The sequence below is a fragment of the Capricornis sumatraensis genome, chromosome 22 (assembly GCF_032405125.1).
Source record: "Capricornis sumatraensis isolate serow.1 chromosome 22, serow.2, whole genome shotgun sequence".
Lineage (NCBI taxonomy): Eukaryota > Metazoa > Chordata > Mammalia > Artiodactyla > Bovidae > Capricornis > Capricornis sumatraensis.
In genome coordinates, this window is record NC_091090.1 from 13,538,491 (window position 1) to 13,552,478 (window position 13,988).

The following is a 13,988-nucleotide window of genomic DNA, read 5'->3' on the forward strand; positions in this document are numbered from 1 at the left end:
GTATTTTAACCCAGAGATTGAACCCGGGTCTGTGCAGTGCAGGTGGACCCTTTACCCCTGGGCCACCAGGAAAGCCCCACAGGGTCATGTGGGGAGTATGGATAAACTCCCAGCCCAACGCTGCTGAGGTGGCCCCCCCAGCAGCACAGGTATGGGTGTGCATGGCGCCACTCCGACTCAGGGCCAGGCTCCTGGTACCCGCCCCCCTCGTCCTGCCCTGAAAAGTGCTGCCGCGGCCTCTCCCAGCTCCCGGGGCCCTCTCCTCTCCCCTCACGCCTTGGAGGAACTCGCAGCTCCCAGGTGGGAGGTGCCTACGTGCACGTTTACAACAGCCCACTTTCCCCACAACTACAGGGGCTGGAGAGAAGGCCGAGGCCCATGGGGACAAATGAGGCCCTCAGCAAGTCACCCCCACTCTCCCTGGCCCCACCAAGGCCACCCAGGGGGCACCGCTCGGCCTCAACGCGAACTAGAGGCCTCCCTCCCATCGGTCCCCAGGCTCTGCTGCCCTCCCCACAGACCCTTTTCTCTAGCCCCACATTGGAGCCCAGCACTAGAACTCCAGATTGGAGGTTTGGATAAAGCAGGGGACTTGCAAGGTGGATACTTCAGTGGCTTGAGAGTCAAGAACATGTCAGGACAGATGTAGGAGGTGACCAACAAGTACACGCTCCCCGTAACAGGAAAACCTGATGGGGCAAGTTCATAAGTGTCCTTTCTTGGGGGTATTTATATTCACGATGGTGTGATCACTCATCTAGAGCCAGACATCCTGGAACGTGAAGTCAAGTGGTCCTTAGAAAACATCACTGCGAACAAAGCTAGTGGAGGTGATGGAATTCCAGTTGAGCTATTTCAAATCCTGAAAGATGATGCTGTGAAAGTGTTGCACTCCATATGCCAGCAAATTTGAAAAAACAGCAGTGGCCACAGGACTGGAAAAGGTCAGTTTTCATTCCAGTCCCTAAGAAAGGCAATGCCAAAGAAGGCTCAAACTACCGCACAATTGCACTCATCTCATATGCTAGTAAAGTAATGCTCAAAATTCTCCAAGCCAGGCTTCAGCAGTGCGTGAACCATGAACTTCCTGATGTTCAAGCTGGTTTTAGAAAAGGCAGAGGAACCAGAGATCAAATTGCCAACATCCGCTGGATCATGGAAAAAGTAAGAGAGTTCCAGAAAAACATCTATTTCTGCTTTATTGACTATGCCAAAGCCTTTGACTGTGTGGATCACAATAAACTGTGGAAAATTCTGAAAGAGATGGGAATACCAGACCACCTCACCTGCCTCTTGAGAAATCTGTATCCAGGTCAGGAAGCAACAGTTAGAACTGGACATGGAACAACAGACTGGTTCCAAATAGGAAAAGGAGTACGTCAAGGCTGTATATTGTCACCCTGCTTATTTAACTTCTATGCAGAGTACATCATGAGAAACGCTGGGCTGGAAGAAACACAAGCTGGAATCAAAATTGCCGGGAGAAATATCAATAACCTCAGATATGCAGATGACACCACCCTTATGGCAGAAAGTGAAGAGGAACTAAAAAGCCTCTTGATGAAAGAGAAAGAGGAGAGAGAAAAAGTTGGCTTAAAGCTCAACATTCAGAAAACGAAGATCATGGCATCCGGTCCCATCACTTCATGGGAAATAGATGGGGAAACAGTGGAAACAGTGTCAGACCTTATTTTGGGGGGCTCTAAAATCACTGCAGATGGTGACTGTAGCCATGAAATTAAAAGACGCTTACTCCTTGGAAGAAAAGTTATGACCAACCTAGATAGCATATTCAAAAGCAGAGACATTACTTTGCCGATTAAGGTCCATCTAGTCAAGGCTATGGTTTTTCCTGTGGTCATGTATGGATGTGAGAGTTGGACTATGAAGAAGGCTGAGCACTGAAGAACTGATGCTTTTGAACTGTGGTGTTGGAGAAGACTCTTGAGAATCCCTTGGACTGCAAGGAGATCCAACCAGTCCATTCTGAAGACCAGCCCTGGGATTTCTTTGGAAGGAATGATGCTGAAGCTGAAACTCCAGTACTTTGGCCACCTCATGCGAAGAGTTGACTCATTGGAAAAGACTCTGATGCTGGGAGGGATTGGGGGCAGGAGGAGAAGGGGACAACAGAGGATGAGATGGCTGGATGGCATCACTGACTCAATGGACCTGAGTCTCAGTGAACTCCGGGAGTTGGTGTTGGACAGGGAGGCCTGGCGTGCTGCGATCATGGGGTCACAGAGAGTCGGACACAACTGAGCGACTGAACTAGCTGAACTGATACTGTAAACAGTGTTCTCAAAATGTGCCTGGATCAGCAGCATCAGCACCATCTAGGAACCCATGAGGAACTCGGTTTTTTAGGCCCACAGCAGAGCTACTGAATCAGAAGCTCAGGGGTAGGGAGGAAGGCCCAGCAAGGTGTTTCTTTTCTTTTTTTTCTGGCCACACCTCACGCTTGTGTGAACTTGGGCTTCCCTTGTGGCTCGGCTGGTAAAGAATCTGCCTGCAATGCAGGAGACCTGGGTTCAATGCCTGGGTTGGGAAGATCCCCTGGAAAAGGGAAAGGCTACCCACTCCAGTATTCTGGCCTGGAGAATTCCATGGACTGTATCGTCCATGGGGTTGCAAAGAGTCGGACACGACTGAGAGACTTTCACACACTCACGCTTGTGGAAACTCAGTTCCTTGACCAGGGATTGAACCTGTACCCCCTACAGTGGAAGCTGAGAGTCCTCACCACTGGATTGCCAGGGAATTCCCAGCAAGGTGTTTCAACAGGCCCTTTGATTGTGATGGGGGTTCAAGTTTGAGAACCGCTGCTTTGAAGGCACCTGGCCATTATGAGGGGGAGGCTTTACTAGAAGCCCTGTAGACCTGCTCAGCCGCAGAGTGCAGGTGGGGTAGAGAAAGAGCCCCATTTGGAAGGTTCTGGCTTCTATACCTAGGGCTGCAGCTAGTGCAACTGCATGCAACTCGGAAAATAACGCCCTTTCCTCTCTGGGTAGTGCGGCTTGGTGAGTGGAGCCCAAGTGGAACTTCAGCTCCCCCTTGTCCCTTACCCTTGTGCAGTACCCAACCTGCCCAACCTGACTTGGCAGCTCTGCTCTTCCTAGTGGCACAGAGAAAGCCAGCAAGAAAGAAAGGTGTTCCCTTTCATTTCAAGTCTCCCTTTCAAGTTCCTTTAAAAAGTGACAAGGAAGGAAAGGTTGGGGTGGGGTGGGGTGGGCAAGGATGGGGGGGTCAGGATTGCGGGGGACAGAGGGCAGGCCTGGAATCATTTCAAGTCCTTCTGTGCAAACACACATGTGTGCTGTGGGCCCATATTATTTACCCAGGCAGAGCCAACAGCCCGCTCTGCCCTGGGTCCCCACCCTGGCTTGTGCCCACACCCTACCCCCCGGGGAGCCCCACCGCTGGAGAGCCTCCTTAACCCCACCCTTCCTTCATCACCCCTGCCTGCTTCCCGCCCCATCCACGTCCCCAGAACTCCCCGACCTGCCACGTTAGGGCAGTCCCTGCCAACACCTTGGGCTGTGTGCCAGGGAGACGGAATCTTTTCCAACAGGCAGGAGAAATCGCCTCCCTCGTGGCCCTCCTGTTTGCTTGGCCTCGGTCACAGGTAGGACGGGGGCACAGTGGCGCGAGGGGTCAGTGAGGATGAATGGCTAGGGCTGGGGGCAGCATCGGCCAGGCGAGGACACGACGACACGTCCCTGACACATTGGTCAAGCGACTTCGGAAGCCCTCGCCTTCGCCCCCTTCCTGAGAGGGCCTGAGCGCTCATCCCTGCGCTGTGGCAGGGAAGCTACTGCAGAGAACTGAATGACTCAGGCAGGTCTTCCAGCTCTTGGCACAGGGAGCCTCCACCAGCAGAGACCTCCTGCCTTCTCCTCCACACCCCACATTCCAGCCCCCCGTCACCTTGCCCCTAAATGCCAAGGAACCTGCTCTCAACCAAGGCTTGGTCCCAGCTCCAACACCTCCCTGGTGAAAAAGAAGTTAATGATTAACTGTTCGGCGGGAGGAAAGAGCCCATGGCCTGCAGGTGGGACGCAGTGTGGAAGGCTGAGGCCAGCCCAGGGGACCTGGGTTTTCTGGTCAATGAGCCGGGGGCTGGTGTGCCCAGCCTGCAACGCTGGCATCTTCTCCAGGCTCTAGGGCTGGACCCAGGAGGACAGAGAACGCACATCAAGTGCCTCCTGTGACCAGAGCGTGTGCACACGTTACCCTTTCACTACCTACAGGGACTCCAGCGCCCTGGATGTGGTGTGGACAGTAGGGCTCAGAGAGGCCACGCAGCTTGCCTGACGGCCCCAGCTGGTCATGGGCGGTCTCTGCTCTTGTACCACGTGCCCTCGGAGGCTCCTGCTCTGGCTGGTCCCATCTCCCCAGGGCCCTGCCCACCTCCTGATGGGCCAGCTTGGTCCTCCAGAGTTCATTTGCGCCTCCTATCCGCTTACTCCACTGCACGGTCAAGCTTGTTTCCCGCCAACACCCTTTCATCGGGCAGCCCTGGGCTCTAGACCCTCCCATGGCTCCCCACCGCCTGCCCTGCCTGATTCCAGGGGCTGGTGCCCGCCTCTGAGCATTGGAGCTCAGAGCCCAGAGCGGGAAACAGATTTATTCACTGGTTAGGGGCAGGGTCGGGGGCAAAGCACATATCCAGGCTCTGATGGGAGCAGTGTTTCTCCCTCGGACCCTGAGCCGGGGGCCTGACACGTCTTGTTTTCTCTATTTTCTCTTGTTTTTGCTGCCCCCTGCCCACAATGCCCCTTCCTTCTCATCACAGTTCAGCCCGAAGTCCTCCCCAGCCGCTCCTTCCTCTGACTTCTCAGCTCTCCCCATCTGTGCAGTTCAGCCATGAGGACATTTGTGGGTGATGGTCTCCACGTGGGGACACTGGGAAAATAAGGCTCAGAGAATGGCCGGGAGGTATCCGTAGTCACACAGCACAGCCTGGATCACTGAGCCCTAGGGTCCTGCGACAAATCCGGCTCTGCCAGGTCCTGGTCCCTCCCAACCGCCCAGGCTCAAGGGGCTGCCCGTCTCCTGAGCGATGCCTCCAGCTTCCAAAACCTCGAGCTGATCTTTTCTGGATTAAGGCTCAGCATGTCCTGGTTCCCTCCTGCCCAAGAGGCACTGCCTCTGATTCCAGACAAAGAAGTTTGGTAACAGCTGGTGGAGGCCAAGGCCCAGAGACAGGGCAGACTCACGCGGCTACAGCCAGAGGGATTACCACCTCGGCCCCTTCTCTCCACACCTCGTGGTCCCCCAGGAAGACAGAGAGGGAAGAGGGGGCAGGGGGACCCAAAGTCAGAGATTTACAGCAGCTGTTTACTGCTCCTCGGGGCCACCCGGACATTAGAAAGATGCTCAGACGGCCCCAGGGAGTCACCAGGAGGTCTTTACTGAGGCCCGGGCGGTCATGAGGGTGGAGCCTGTCTCTCACATCCTGCTCAGCTCTTACCCCCAGTGGGCTTGTGGGGGTGGGGGCGGAAATATGCCTCGAGCCCCCACCTCAATCCTGAGACACAGCCTTAGTCTGCCCAGGGCCCAGGACTGCAGGCCCTCGGAGGAGAGGGGAGGGGCTGGGACAAGGTGTGACAGGTCTGCCACTCCTCCCAGAAGCTCCTCGATCCAGCACCTGGGTGCAGACCGCCTCTGGTTTCCCCACTGCTGTCAGCCCTTCCCTCCCTCCATCCCAGCCTCTGGGTCCACATGAATGGATCTGAATCAGGGGGCTTCAGGAGTGTGGCCCCTGGGAGCCCTGCAGAGTGGGCAGGGGCCATGTGGGCCTGTCCCCTCAACCCCCAGGCTGTCGGTCAGCACCTTGGAGAGAAGCCGGGCCTGCCCAGGCCAGCGCCCAGGGCCCGCCTGCTGCAGTCTGAAGCCTCCCTGCCTCTGGCCGCAGCCTTCCTGCTCCCCTGGACAGGCCCTTCCCGCCCTGCCCACTGCCCCCGTCCAGCCCCCTCACTGCTCCTGGGACAGCTGCTACACTCCCAGGAAAATGCAGCTCCCCTGCCCTCCGAGACTGCTCTTCAAACTAGCTAGATCCAGGGACTTCTCCGGTGGCTAGGGTTCCAGGCTTTCACTACTGAGGGCACAGGTTCAATCCCTGGTCAGGGAACGAAGATACCACATGCTGCACAACGCGGCCAACATAAAAGAAAGAAAGAAATGAGCTGGAAACAACTAGCAGGAGCGAAAGGTCAACCTGGGGAGCCAGCCCACAGGCCTAGGGAGACTTGGGAGTAGGGTCAGGGCCAAGCAGCAGGAAGATGGGGCAGGAAACAAAAAGAGTCTGGGGACATCAAGGAGCTGTGGTCAGCTCAGATGGTGAAAGTGTCTGCTTGCAATGCAGGAGACCCGGGTTCGATCCCTGGGTCGGGAAGTTCCCCTGGGGAAGGAGATGGCCACCCACTGCAGTGTTCTTGCCTGGAGAATCCCATGGACAGAGAGGAGCCTGGTGGGTTGCAGTCCATGGGGTCACACAGAGCGACTTCGCTTTCTGTGTTGCCCACTGTTACCATAGGCAGCCAGGAGCCCGAGGCGTGAGTACGTACCAGCACCACCTCCCATTCGCTCCCGCACGGGGGGATCACAGGCATCCACTTCCTGTTCCCTCCCCCCGAATCCCGCCTCACTGACACCACTTCTAGCCCTTCCAGGGACAAGGTGAAGGCCAAATAAATAAACTGCTTGGGCTCCCCCGCGGTCTCCTGGGGCAGCCAGGATCATTCCCACCTGACAGGCAGGGTCGGTGAGTGCCTGGGGGCATGTGTCCATGGTGACCGGGAAGGGACTGGGAGTCAAGGCTGAGCTCCGCCCTCTTTCCTGCTGAAGTCTTGGCACCTTCAACTTCTAGGGTCACCCCTGTTGCCTCGCCCAGGCTACCTGCGGGGCTAGCCCCACAAAAGTCGCATTGGGGGGTCTGGGTGGCACGGATGCCTGAAGCCTGCAGGTACAGGGACCCCCCTCAGCCCCAAGCTCACCCCTGTATTCAAGTTTGCTCCAAAGGGGTGGGAGGCCTGGAAAGAACTCGAGGCCTCAGCATCTGGAGATGGGGATTCATAATCTGCTGTTTCCACCGTATCGGAGGCCCGGGGCAGCCCCTGGTCGCCATGGTCTCATTCTCCTCCTCTGTTCTCCCGGGAGGTAAGTCAGCTCCCAGAGCTCTTCTGCCCCAGACACTGTCTGGAGTCTGTGACCCCATGACCTCCATCGTGTCCACCAGGCTGACTTGGGTTGGACATCAGAGGCAGGAAGAACTGGTCCCAGCAGCCCTCAGACCAACTCGCTGCCCCGAGAGCAGAGTCCTGGGCCCCACCCTGTTACCAGGTCCAGGTGCTGGGACCCTAACCCAGGCAGTCACCCCCAGACCCCTCTCCTCAACCCCAGAGCTGGAGCGAAAAGGAAGGGCCCCTTGGATTCTGGCGGTCCCGGATGGACCTCATCGGCCCTTCCTACAGCCCAGGGAGGGCTCTGGCCCATCTGACTCCCGCAGAGTCCCCCTTCATGCCCTGGCCTAGGAGGAGTGACCTGGAGGAGTCTGGAGGCCCTGAGAGGTGGGAGAGGAGAATCTGGCAGGGGCACCTCCTGGACTGGGAACATGCAAACGAGGCCGGGGACGGAGCCTGGCATTAAATGTCAGGAAGGGCCCAGGGCAACTCAGCTTGTGCAAAGTTTGCTTTGGGAAGAGTTGTTCCACCTGACAGGCCACTCTCTTGGCTGGGGGTGCCGGGTGGGGCATGGAACAGGGTGGAGGTGGGGTGGGGGCAGGGGAGGGTCCCACACTGTTTTGAGCCCTAACCCTAGCTCCAGCAGTGGGGCAAGAAACTCAGTTAAATGTCTGTTGAATGGGCTGTTAAGAGCAGGTCTTAAAGGGGTTGTGGAGATTGAGGGGGACAGTGGATGGAAATTCCTGATAAATTACAATGGGCTGAGCATGCAGAAGGTGGCAGGTGAGGGGATGGGGCTGGAGAAGAGTGAGGGAAAGGTAATAGGGTGAAGAGTGAGGGGAACAAAGGAAGAAGCAGGTGGTGATGCTGGAGGGGAAGGGCCCAAGGGTGGAGTCTGGGGGAGAGTTGAAAATGGTGATGGGAGAGGCCTGGACCTTGCCCCAAGGTCAGCCTGCTCTCTAGCCTGGTCCAGGGCAGCTGCTGGCTTCACTCACTCCTCCCTGGCCTCTAGGTGGAGCCCGAGCCAGAGGCCCCCACTTCCCCTGACCTCAACCTAGGAGACCAGACTGGGAAAGCACTCAACTTTCGCAAAGCGGCAAATCCCGCCAGCCAGCCTGCCTCCATCAACTCCTACACAGCCTTCAAAACCCCACTCCAGGTTGCTCCTTCCATGAAGCTTCCTTTCACAGAGGAGACCACCTTGTCTAACCTGCTGCAAGCGCAGGGAGTCAGAGTGACTTGCCTGAGGTCACACCTTGCGGGTTCTCACCTGCCCCTTCTTGCCCTCCGCCAGAGGGCCTTGACCCCAGTTACATTCAAGCTGCACCAAATCGGTCAGCACACAGCTGTGCTCTAGTTTGTTGCAGGGTTATTCCCGTTATGGCTGCAACCACCTCCGCGGCAGGAGGTGGGCTCTCCTGGTTCTTCTACTCACTGCCAGGGTCACACTTTCTGAGCATTGATTGAGCACCTACTGAATTCCGTCCTATTTCCTCAGGCTTGGTTGACAAGAGAAGTTTTGTGTAATCCAGAGGCTTATGGCAACCAAGTGACACAGCATCTGCCAAAGTGTTTTATAATCAGTAACACAATAACCGAGTCTGGCAGGGGCTGAGCTTTCAGCTCTGGGCCCCTCATGGTGCCTATTCGGCTCTCAAAGTGGCAGGTGGTCCCTGACCCCACGAGAGACCACCTCCTCCACACCCCAACCTCCTCTGAATTTGCGGGGAGCTCTGAGCAGCTGGGCGGGGGGAGTCCCTGGCTCTAGCCCTCTCCCCAGTGATCATGGGTGAGCGGATTGGCTGGCTGAGCTGAGCCCTGGCCTGGGCGCTCCGTCTGATGGGTAATCTCCTGCCTGCCACCTGGGGCCTGGGGCAGCCCCAGAGCCTGTTTGCTCTGTTACTCAGGCGAGCAGCTGGGGAGATGGTTGCTTTACTGGGGGGTGGCCATGAAGCTACTTATCAGGGAGATAGGGGCAGGAAGTGAGGCCAAGTCCCAGCCCTGGCTAAAGAGGAGCAGAAAGGCCATGGCTGTCAGGCAGGGGATAGCCCACTTGAGGCCTGGCCACGGGCTGCTGGGTGGGCCCAGCCGCAGGGGAGAGGGGCCCTGGGCTAGCTCAGGGCACTGCCCCCACCCCACATGCACGCATGCACACACACCGTGTCCAGCTCCAGGGAAGGCTCCAGCCTCCGAGACCCTTCAGCCCTCCACATTGTCATGCCCACCACCCGGTCCTTCCCTCCCCACAGGAGGCACCTGGCAAGTCCTAGAAAGGGGCGCCTCCAGGTCCCCCCTGCCCTACCTGCACTGTTCTCCCCACGTGCCCAGAGGCCCTGTGCCTCCCCAGGGACCCAAGGCGAACACTTAGATCCCCTGGTTCCCGTGCTCACAACGCCCACCCCTCTCCCCCAAGCCCATGGGCTCTGGGACCATAGCCCTTGCTCCAACCCCAGACTCTAGCCCTGACCTGGAGCCTCCAGGTTCCAGCAGGGTCCTGCCCACTCGTGACCAGGCTCTGAGAGACCCTGCCCCTGGCACAGCGGCCGCGCTGGCAGCCACAGAAAGGCTGCTTGTGTTTCACTAGCCAAGCAGAACCAGCCTGGTCTCAGGGCCGAGGCTCCGCACCTGCAGAGCCGCCTCCCTTCAGACTGGGCAGGGTGGGCTCAGTGTGGAGCCCAGATGGGGTCATCACAGAGGCGGGGCATCCCAGGCCGCCCTCCCCAGGCCGGGGGACTCAACCGGGCTCTAGGGTCAGCCCAGGGTCGGGGGCAGACCGGGCAGGCAGCATGCACAGGGATCGGGGGCTTCTGAGGGTGAAGGACCCAGATCAGAGTCATCAACACTCGGGAGCCCGGCGTTGAAAGCTCCCTCCACCACCCACCTCCTCAGAGCTGGCAGGGGAAAGCCCCCATGGCCAGGCACTGCCCCCTACCAGACTTACCCGTTAGCTGCCTGGTGCCCAAGGAGTCGTCCGCGGCAGTGCCAACTTTGGGGGCCAGGGGGAGGCGCGGGCAGCTGGGACCACTGCTGGGTCTCAGCCAGGCATCTGGGGCACCGGCAGTACCAGGGGCCGGCAGGACCGAGGGCAGAGGTGGCACTCGGGTGGGCCGCCGGGGGCCTGGCCACCCTCGACGGGCAGCTCTCTGAGGTCTCAGGGCTGCGTGCCCTGTAGGGAGGCCCCCTGCCCCCAGCTCAGGGCCACTTGCTGGCACCGCGGCAAGACCCAGCCGGGGGGCTTACGAGGGAGGCCGCAGTGGGCTCAGGGCACCGGGTCTGCAGGGCAGTGTGGACGCGGGCGGAGTGCAGGAATGCGCTGGGAGGAAGTTAGGCGGCATGAGATGAAGAGTTGGCCGGAGCCTGATTTCCCATTATAAGTAATCCTTCCGTATTTACCTGAACAAATACGCTCCCTGCTTACCTCAGACCACAGACGGGCTCCTGGTTAACCCTTGCAGGCCTCCCCCTCCTCGCTGGGGGAACCACCCCCTGGCAGCCCAGGAACTCTGCGTTCACTCACTCACTCATTCATTAGTTGGTATATCGTTACCGAGTTCATCTTATGTGCAAGGTACAGGGGCTATATCGAGTGGGGTCAGCTGAGGGCAGGGAACAGATGAGCAGGCAGCGTTGGAAAAAGCCCAGTGGAGGAATGCAGAACAGTGACGATGGGCATCTGGCAAAGGAAGTCAGCAAGGGCTTCCTGGAGGAGGCGCTGTCTGGCTCCCCAGGTCAGGGATGGAGAGAGCTTTGGGGCAAGAGACCCAAGGCTCATAGGCCCACCCACCCTAAGTTCTGTGTGCTCCACAGGGCCTGGCGCAGGCCTGTCATACCCTGGTGCTCAGGAAGGACCGGTAGCTCGCTTTCCCAGGCCCGGAGTGGCAGTCAGCCAGCAGCAGCTCTCCACAGTCCCCGTGGGGGGAGGCACAGAAGCTCCAGCCCCAGCACCCACCCGGGCTCCTCCACCTCCGAGAGACCAAGCAAGGCCACGTAGCCGAGCTCTCAGCTTCTTCCTCATCCTGCCAGGTGGGTTGAGGGCTGCCCTGCCCTCCAGGGACTCTTGCTCCGAATCACCTTGGAAGGGCACCTGGCATCTGCAACCCCCACGGTGTCAGAGGGAGGCGTTTTAGAGAGTACTTATTGTTATTTTCCCATTTCAGAAGTAATTGTGTGACTGCAGCCACACAATTGTGTGACAACCTACAGTATGGTTTTTCTAGGGCTTCAGGAAGATTCCAAGGTCTTCAGAACTAGCCCCCTCACCGTAACTGTTGCCAGAATTCTCTTCCAGATGGTTGCACTTTTCACCCTGGAGAGCCTGTGCTTAGCTGTTAGCTATCACAGGTGCCTTGGTAAGGAGGAATTATCAGAGTCATTTCCCTGAGAAGGAGGTAGGATGGAATGGAAATTGGCGAGGTAACACGAGTTCCTAAAATGACTACCATCAAACATCCCAGCCTTCCAGAACCAAGAGAAAAAGAAAGACCACCAACATTCCCAGGAGGACCTTCTCTCCATTCTCCCAGAAGCTTGTGCTTATATCAGCACTAATAGTAATGGTCACTGAGCACTTACTAAGTGCCAGGCACGGTTTATCGCTCACAAGACGCTACAGTATCGATCACATTATAAGTACTGTAACATGGGTAAGTACAGGGAGCATCCAATAAATGCTCATTGAATGGATGGGATGTCATAGGTAGTTACCCCCAATGTCCATTCTCTTTTCCTCAATACACAAACCCTTACTTTACCTGGGAACTTGGCTACCTGAAATTAAGACTATCTCAGGCTCCCTTGCAGCTAGATGTGACTGTGACCAAGTAGCAGTGCCATGCGTCATTTGCTACAAATCTTTCTTAAAAGTAAACTATCAAGAAAAAGACTAGCATGTATGATTTACCTCCTTCTTCTTTATCCTTCCTCTGTGTTACTGCCTGGGATGCAGCTGTGATGGCTGGACTCTCGGCTGCCATTTTGGACCATGAAAACAAAATGGTGGAGCAGTGAGCTGGAAGGAGCTTAGGTCTTTGAGGACTGCGTAAAACCTCCATACTGAGGATTGCATGCCTCAGGACTTTTATGAGAGAAACAGACCTTCGGTTTTTGTTAAGTGGTGACTTTATTACTCAAAGCCAAGCCTGATTCTATATGAGACAGAGGAGAAGATGGGTAGATAGATGAAGACAGAATACTCTTGCAGCCAGAGAGGGCATTTCACTGCTGGGTGGCACAGAGAAGGGAACTGGTCATACCCCAGAAAACCTTGACCTTGGGAAGGCTGCTCCTTGAATGCTGATACAGCTTTGCCTTGGGCCCAAAGGAGCACTTCATAGGTGTCCCCAGGAATGGTGGGCCTGAGTGGATGGACCAGGCTAAGCTGTGCTGAGAATGGACAGTGATTATACCCACCCAGGCCTGGAATAAGGAAACAAAGCTACCTTTGGAGGCTGGACAGACCTAACAGGTAGCAAGGAGAGGCCCCTCCATCCATTAGCTGGGGCTCACATGGACTGCAGTGCTAAGAGGCTGCTTGAGGGGCTGTCAGTGGTGGGTTCAAGGCAGGCTGGGTGCTCATCTGGGGCAAACCTCCCTGTGGGCTCCTGGCGGGGGAGGGCCAAATAAGGGGCTCTGGCTAACACGCACCCCACCCGCACCTTGATCCATCCAGTGCAGAGTTCTGACACCAGCTCAGGGTTTGACCCAAATACACACCCTAGTTCTGTCACCTTCCACCTTTGCGACTTTGGCTGGAACCGACCGAACTCCCCTTCCCCGTCTCTGAGGAACTCTCAGAGCTGGGGCATTAGTTAGTCCGTGTTAGTCACTCAGTCGTGTCCAGCTCTTTGCGACCCTTTGGGCTGTAGCCCGCCAGGCAAGAAAACCAGAGTGGACAAGAAAACTAAAGTGTTCCTTCTCCAGGGAATCTTCCCAACGCAGGAATCGAATGGAGGTCTTCTGCACTGCAGGCGGTTTCTTTACTGTCTGAGCCAACAGGGAAGCCTAGAGTTGTGGTGAGGGGTGAGATAAGGTTGTGAAAATGTTCTGCAAACCTCAACGCCCTGTCCCAGGGCCTTGCTGATGACCAACCAGAAAGCCATGTCATCTTATTCCCCATAGCAGCCCTTTCAGGTAACTTACTGTGCCCATTTTCCAGGTGAAGAAACTGAGGCCCAGAGGTTAAAATGCCTTGCCTAAGGTCATAGAAGGGAATCAGATATAAGCTCACATCTGAAGTTTCCTCGATCACCTTATGCCTGATAGTCCCTCTTACTAGCCATCTTAATCCCTTGGGGTCAAGTCCCAGGTCCTTGGGATAGCTCACCGGGTCTACTAGAGTTTCCGTCTCCTGCCCACAGCTCCCCAAGGCTGGTCTCCTCTTCAGCCCCCCTCAGGCCAGCCCCTCCGGGGGTGAAATCTGCCCCCTCCCGTTCCCCGCCCCCCCATCCATTACGGGCAATGCCTTTCCCACATCCACCCGCTGCCGACCTGGGGTCCAACACACACCCACTCCATCCTGGAACTTTTCTCTGACCTACTGAGATAACATTCTCTCCAGCCACTGGGGTTTCTCAGGCTTGAGCATGTACACTGGGAGCTGTCACCCCCTCGGGCGGTGAGCTCTGACAGCGAGAGAAGGCGCCTGGTGGAGCAATCACCCCCTGAACACCCGGATGAACCAGGAAAGTCCTTTCCCTGTTGTTCAAATGGAGTTGAGTTTCTTCTACTTCATTTGAAAGAATCCTCATCTTTTGAGTCCAAACTCAAGAGCTCTCTACTCCAGAGAGTTTTCTCGTGTCCCCTCCA